This window comes from Vicia villosa, linkage group LG2 (genome assembly GCF_029867415.1).
Source record: "Vicia villosa cultivar HV-30 ecotype Madison, WI linkage group LG2, Vvil1.0, whole genome shotgun sequence".
In the NCBI taxonomy this organism is placed as follows: Eukaryota; Viridiplantae; Streptophyta; class Magnoliopsida; order Fabales; family Fabaceae; genus Vicia; species Vicia villosa.
In genome coordinates, this window is record NC_081181.1 from 112,191,261 (window position 1) to 112,198,511 (window position 7,251).

The following is a 7,251-nucleotide window of genomic DNA, read 5'->3' on the forward strand; positions in this document are numbered from 1 at the left end:
CTTTCAAGTCTAAGAATGTTGTTTATTCCTTTAGGCCGCTAGAACTTCTGCACATTGATCTGTTTGGCCCAGTAAAAACAACATCTGTCATAGGGAAGAAATATGGATTAGTCAACATAGATGATTATAGCAGATGTACACGGGTAAAGTTCTTGAAACACAAGGATGAGTCTCATACAATGTTCTTTGACTTATGCACTCATATCCAATCTGAGAAAGAGTGTAAAATCATAAAGGTCATAAGTGATCATGGAGGCGTATTTGAGAACAGATTCACTAAGATTTATTTCAAAGAAAATGGTATTGCCCATGATTTCTCTTGCCCTAGAACTCCATAGCAAAATGGAGTTGTAGAGCGAAAGAATAGGACTCTACAAGAAATGGCCAGAACCATGATCAACGAGACCAATATGGCTAAGCATTTCTGGGCAGAAGCAATAAATACTGCATGTTATATTCATAATAGAATCTCCATAAGACCTATTCTTAATAAGACTCCTTATGAATTGTGGAAGAACAGGAAGCCCAATATTTCTTATTTTGATCCTTTTGGATGTATTTGTTATATTTTGAACACTATAGATCATCTGAGTAAGTTTGATTCTAAGGCACAAAAGTGTTTCCTTCTTGGATATTCTGAACGCTCAAAAGGCTACGAAGTATACAATAGTGAAACATTGTTTGTTGAAGAATCAATCAATATCAGATTTGATGATAAGCTTGGTCTTGAAAAGCCAAACAAGTTTGAGAATTTTGCAGATATTGACATCTCTAATTCAGAAGCTGAAAAAATCAGAAGCAAGGAGTCAGAAGATAAAGTTGCTGCTTCATTGGAGAATCTCAGAATTTCTGAAGAGCCAACTATCAGAAGATCTTTTAGACCCAACTCTGCTCACTCAGAATATGTTATCATTGGGAAGAGAGAAGATCCTATCAGAACGAGATCATTCCTCAAGAACACTGCAGAATGTCAATTTGGTCTAGTATCTCTTATTGGGCCAACTTCTGTTGATCAAGCTCTGGAGGATGCTGACTGGATAATTGACATGCAAGAAGAGCTAAATCAGTTCACAAGGAATGACGTATGGGATCTTGTTCCATGACCAAAAGGATTCAACATAATTGGAACCAAATGGGTTTTCAGAAACAAGCTAAGCGAAAAAGGAGAAGTTGTAAGAAACAAAGCCAAACTGGTTGCTCAGGGCTATAGTCAGCAAGAAGGCATAGCCTATACATAAACCTTTGCACCAGTGGCCAGGTTAGAATCTATTCGCTTATTCATTTCGTTTGCCACTCAGAACAACATCACACTGTATTAGATGGATGTTAAGAGTGCCTTCTTAAATGGTTATATAGATGAAGAAGTATATGTCCACCAACCTCCTGGTTTTGAAGACTCTAAGTCTCCAGAACATGTTTTTAAACTAAAGAAATCATTATATGGCCTGAAGCAAGCTCCTAGAGCTTGGTATGAAAGATTAAGTTCTTTCCTTCGGGATAATGGTTTCACTAGAGGACAAGTGGATACTACTCTCTTCTGTAAATCCTTTAAAAATGATATTTTAATTTGCCAAATTTATGTTGATGACATTATCTTTGGAACATCTAATGCTACACTTGGAAATGAGTTTGCTCAATCTATGCAGGCTGAGTTTGAAATGAGCATAATGGGAGAACTCAAGTACTTCCTTGGGATTCAGATCAATCAAAATTCTGATGGAACCTATGTTCATCAAACCAAGTACGTGAAATAACTTCTGAAGAAGTTTAATCTTTATAAAGAAAAGAAGCGAAAACTCCTATGCATCCAACGTGTGTCCTAGGTAAGGATGAGGTAAGTAAGAAGGTAGATCAGAAGCTCTACAGAGGTATGATTGGATCTCTTCTATATCTTACTGCTTCTAGACCTGATATGTTATTTAGTGTTTGTATGTGTGCAATATTACAATCAGATCGTAGCATTTCTCACTTAACAGTTGTTAAGAAAATTCCGAGGTATCTGAAAGGTACTACTAATGTTGGTTTAGTCTACAAAAGATCTGAAGATTACAACTTAGTAAGATATAGTGATGCTGATTACGCTGGAGATAGAGTTGAAAGGAAGAGTACTTCTGGAAGTTGTCAATTTCTTGGAAGTCACCTGATCTCCTGGTACAACAAGAAGCAGGCTACAATTGCCCTCTCTAAAACAGAAGCAAAATATGTTGCTGCTGCTGGATGTAGTACACAAATGCTCTGGATGAAGAGTCAGCTAGAAGATTGTCATATATACGAGAGTAACATTCCTATCTTCTGTGATAATACTTCTGCTATATGTTTATCCAAGAATCCAATCTTACATTCCAAAGCTAAACATATTAGTGTTCTTTCTTTAAACTTTGTTGATACAAACCATCAATGGGCTGAGATCTTTATAAAACCCCTTGCTGAAGATAGGTTTAAGTTCATTATGAAGAATATTAGTATGGATTTATGTCCAGAATGAGAGGATGAGAAGTTCTGATATATGGAATAGATTTGAAATGATCATTTTATCTCTTTTATAAAAAGTTCTGATTGCTTATCAAGTAGATATTTTGATTCTGTTATTGCTAACATTTCATATGTCTAAGTTGATTTAGAATCTCTTTTAAAGCAAAACAGTTGTCACCAGCTATTCCAAAAGATGAACACATGTTCACTCTAAAGGGACAAGCATGCGTGCAGATGCTGAGACGCCGCCCTAGGTAACTGTGTAAATCATTTAAAATATCAAGTTTTTCCCTAACATCACTCATCATTAAATGCATTTGATTTTCTGCATTCCGTATCTCTGTTTTCAGAATCATATTGCATTTAATTTCAAATCCGTTCCTATATAAACTCATCTCCATAACATTTCATCTCTTTAAATTCTCTCTCTTTGTTCGTTGTCTATCATTGTTCATCTCTCTCATATTTCATAAAACCTAGTTCTAAACCCTAGTCTCAGTGTGCATCCATGGCGTCATCTTCGAATGTTCAATGCAAGGCATCATCGTCACATCATGTTTATCAAAAGAAACCTACAAATCTTCCATTGAAGTCCTGTTCGATTACTTATAATGAACTGGAGGTTCTCTGTGAAACAATGGTGGATTTTGAAAGTCTTATGGCTCATGAATTCAAAACCAAAACTGCAATGTTGGTACAAGGTTGGTCAAATCACTGTGAAAGGTTGACTGAACCAGTTTATCCTGTGTTGGTTAAGGAATTCTGGACACATGCTACGGTTACTCAACTGCCATCATCTCTTTTGTGCTAGGGCATGAAATTGTTGTGAATGAAAAGTTGATAAGAAAATTGTATGGTCTTGATGGTTTGAATGGAATCACTGGTGCTCTTCATGGAAGAACTAATTGGGATAAAATTGATCGAGATTTGTTTTCTTCTGGTGTTGCTTCTCCCTACACTACTGATTTGAAGCCTTCCTACAGAGTATGGGATGAGATCATTCTGGGATCTCTCTATCATAGAAAACTCTCAACTTCTGCTACCTATGTCAATCAGGATCAAAAGTATGTTTTATTCTGCATTGAAAAGGGAATGAGAATCAATTTGCCACACATTATCTTTCAACATCTGAAGACAAATATTGAAGAATCAAGAGATGAAGAACGTCAGAAGAATCCCCAACTCAAGAAGAATACTATTCCTTTTGGAAGAATAATTTCAGATATTCTGACTGAGAGTGGTTTGTTAGATATTCTGAGAGCAACTGGCTCGCCTCAGAACTTGGTTTCTACTTGTGGAGTTATTTTGAACGCCCAGTCTCTAAAAAGGATGGAGCTGATTAAAAAGGTGACCACTCCTCCAGTGGGACTACCAAATATTCTGACAAGGAGAACTCTGGTTAAAAGTTTCTCTCAGTTGTTCAAAGTGGAGCTTGACAAATCTGTTAAACGCTATATGAAGTTTTGTGTCAAAGCTCAAACTTCTGTTGATCCTGCTTAGATTCGTGGAAGAACTCTTCCATCTCTGGATAAGTTAAGAAAGAAGGAAAAGAAGAAGAAAGAGAAGAAGCTGAAGAGAAAGGCAACAAAAGAAGGACCTGATGCTAAGAAAGCAAAGAAATAGAAGAAACATAAAGAATCTCTCAAAGTTGCCAAAACAGAAGAACAGATGGCAAAGCTCATACATGATATATACCATGCATACTCTCCTGACCCTTCCCCTCAAAAAAAGCCTCCTCCTTCTGATATTCCATCCTCTTCACAAAAAGAAATCGTTCCCTTCCTTCTATCACTTCAAGAAAATCTAAACCTTATTGCCTTTTTTATCCTGATTATCAATTCACTTTCAATCCTCCTGAACCCTCTATTGATTCTTGTTATGACTTGCTTAACCAAAAAGTCAGAACACGCTTAGATACTTTGAGAGATGCTTATGACTCCAAGATGGATCAGGTTGCTGTTAGCAAAATGTGGAAGAATTTTAAGAAGATTATTCAGACTGATCTTATGAATATCCAGAAGAGATGTTCAGCTGTAGCTCCTGGACCTTCTGGTTATTCTTTGAAGACAGATGATGGTAAGTACTATCATCCCATCAGGAGTTGGATATCTCTTGAAGAGAAAGAATTTGTTGACGAGCTTGAAGAGGTGCATCCTCTTGCTATGGTTGTGTGGAAGCCTTCACTCCATGTTCTGACTGGAGATTTTCAGTTCTTATTCAACTGGTTAAGGGAGAATCCCTCTGCTAAGGCACCAAGTATTATATACCTAGAAGTTGAATATCCATCAGAACCTGTTGCTCCTACACCTCCTCAGAATCTGGCTGCAATTCTTCTGGCTCTTGAGAATCACGATTCTGCAATCCCTTCTCCTGTGTATGCTGAAGATGCTTCTAAAGCAGAAGTTGGTGCTGAGAAACAAGTTATAGAGAATCATCCTGCTATGCTATCTCCTCTTAAGGAAAATCAAGCTAATGTTCTCATGGTTGATGTTGCGGTTGAGAATCCTACTGTTCTGGACAATAACTTTAATGCTTCTTCTACTGGACCTTCTGTTCTGATGAACACCATGAAGGCTCTTCAACATAATCAAGCTGATATTGCTTCTCGTCTGGACAAACATGAGGAAACTCACGATGATTTTAGATCTTTTATGAAGACGCAGATAGAAAGCACTGCTGAGATTCAAAACCTTCTGGCCAAGATAGTTTCTAAACTAGGCTAGTCGTAGTATGTCTTGGTCTTAGATGTTTTCTTGTTTCTTGCATCTGTTTCTTGCATCTGCTTCCATTCATCCTGTACTTCTGATATGTTTTGTTAATCAATGAAATATTATCTTCTTTACTTTATGTGTCTTTTATCATCTGAATCTTTTTAATGCTTTTTGATGTTATGACAAAAAGGGGGAGAAACATGATAATTGATTTGATTTATATTATCAGTTGCTGGGATTAAGTCTCAACATTCCTAACATTAATTTGCAAGTTCTATGTTTGTAAGTTTTTTGTAGGATTGAAGATATTCTGAAAAAGCTCAACATGAGAAGCAAATAAATGAGGAAAGGCAATTCTATAAAGAAGCATGTTCTTGGAAAATTGAAGCAAGCTTAGTGCTGTGAAGCTTCAAGATCAGAAGCAAGAAGAAGAATGTTCTGATACTCATTCGTAGAATGGTCCGATGTTCTCGGTTGAGAATATGCTTTGATAGATGCTATTCATTAAGAATGCTCTGATACATGATAGCTATCAAGAATGCTCTGATACATTCATGTTCTGATATTTTTTGTCTAGTATGTTTTGAAACATTTCAGGATGTAAAGATGCTCTGATAATGCTCTAATACATTTATGAATGTTCTGATTCAATCAAGCATGCTATGACAACTAAGAAGAAATTCAGAGCTCTGAAGTTGTCCTATGGAAGCAAGAAGCAGCAGCTCTGAATATTCCGAAGTTCTAGGCAAAGTGAAAGTCTCTGCTGAAATGAAAAATACTCAGGGAAGTATTTTATTTATAAATTCTTCTAGTATTTATTTCAGGGGGAGATTGTTAATCTCAGGGGGAGACATATTCACACACTCTAATTATATGCTTATGCTATATCTGTGAAATTGTCTTTTGTCATCTGATATTCTGATTGCAAATTCATATCAATTATATATGTTTTTGTCATCATCAAAAAGGGGGATATTGTTAGAACAAGATTTTTTCTGATCAATATTCATGTTTTGATGATAATAATGTATATGGATTTTGTATAATACAATATGGTACTCTAATCATATGCATTTTCCATTTCAGGAAATATATATAAGGAGTATGCACAATTCAACGCTAACAAGCACTAACTTAGAAGATTCTGGATTGCAACATCAGAACATGCTCTCGCAAGACATCAGAAGATGGTCAAGCATAATCAAAACATGGTCTATGAAGCATCAGAAGAACTTGAGATCAGAAGCAGAAGCACTGAAGTTTTTATGGTATCGCGCTAAAGCACTTCAAACTTAGAGGACAAGAAGATGCTCTGCACCAAGTTGTAACTCTGATTCTGATTATTCAAACGTTGTATTCACAAAATCTAAATCAGAAGTTAGTACTAGATGACAGGCTACGAAGTCTAATCTCTGACTGACAAAAGGAACGTTAGAAGCTACAAAAGGTAAAGTCAGTAAAAGCAGAGAAAAGCAAGGCTCGTGGTAGTTGACAAAACAGTGAAAACATTAAATGCAAAGCTGTCCAGTCATGCAACGCATTAAATGCATTTCAATGGTCATGTTCTCAAACGCCTATATATATTGAAGTTATGATCAAAAGCGAACACAACTCTTGCAAGTATACTGAAACGCTGCTGAATTCAAATCATACGAACTTCATCTTCAACCTCACATACTTTGTAAAATTTAGTGAGTGTTAAGCATAGAACTTAAGAGAAATATCATAGTTGTGATTATAGCTTTCTAAGAAGCAATTCAAACTCTTGTAACATTTATTTACATTGATTGTAAAAGGTTCCTAGAGTGATCAGTGAGATCAGTAGATCTAGAAGACTTAGAAGTTTCTAAGTGTTGATTTCCTAGAGTGATAAAGGTGTGATCAGTATACTCTAGAAGACTTAGAGTTTTTCTAAGTGGATAACCATTGTAATCAAGATTGATTAGTGGATTAAATCCTCAGTTGAGGTAAATCACTCTAAGGGGGTGGACTGGAGTAGTTTCGTTAACAACGAACCAGGATAAAAATATTGTGTTCATTGTTTTTATCTTGAGAGTTTTTAAAGTTA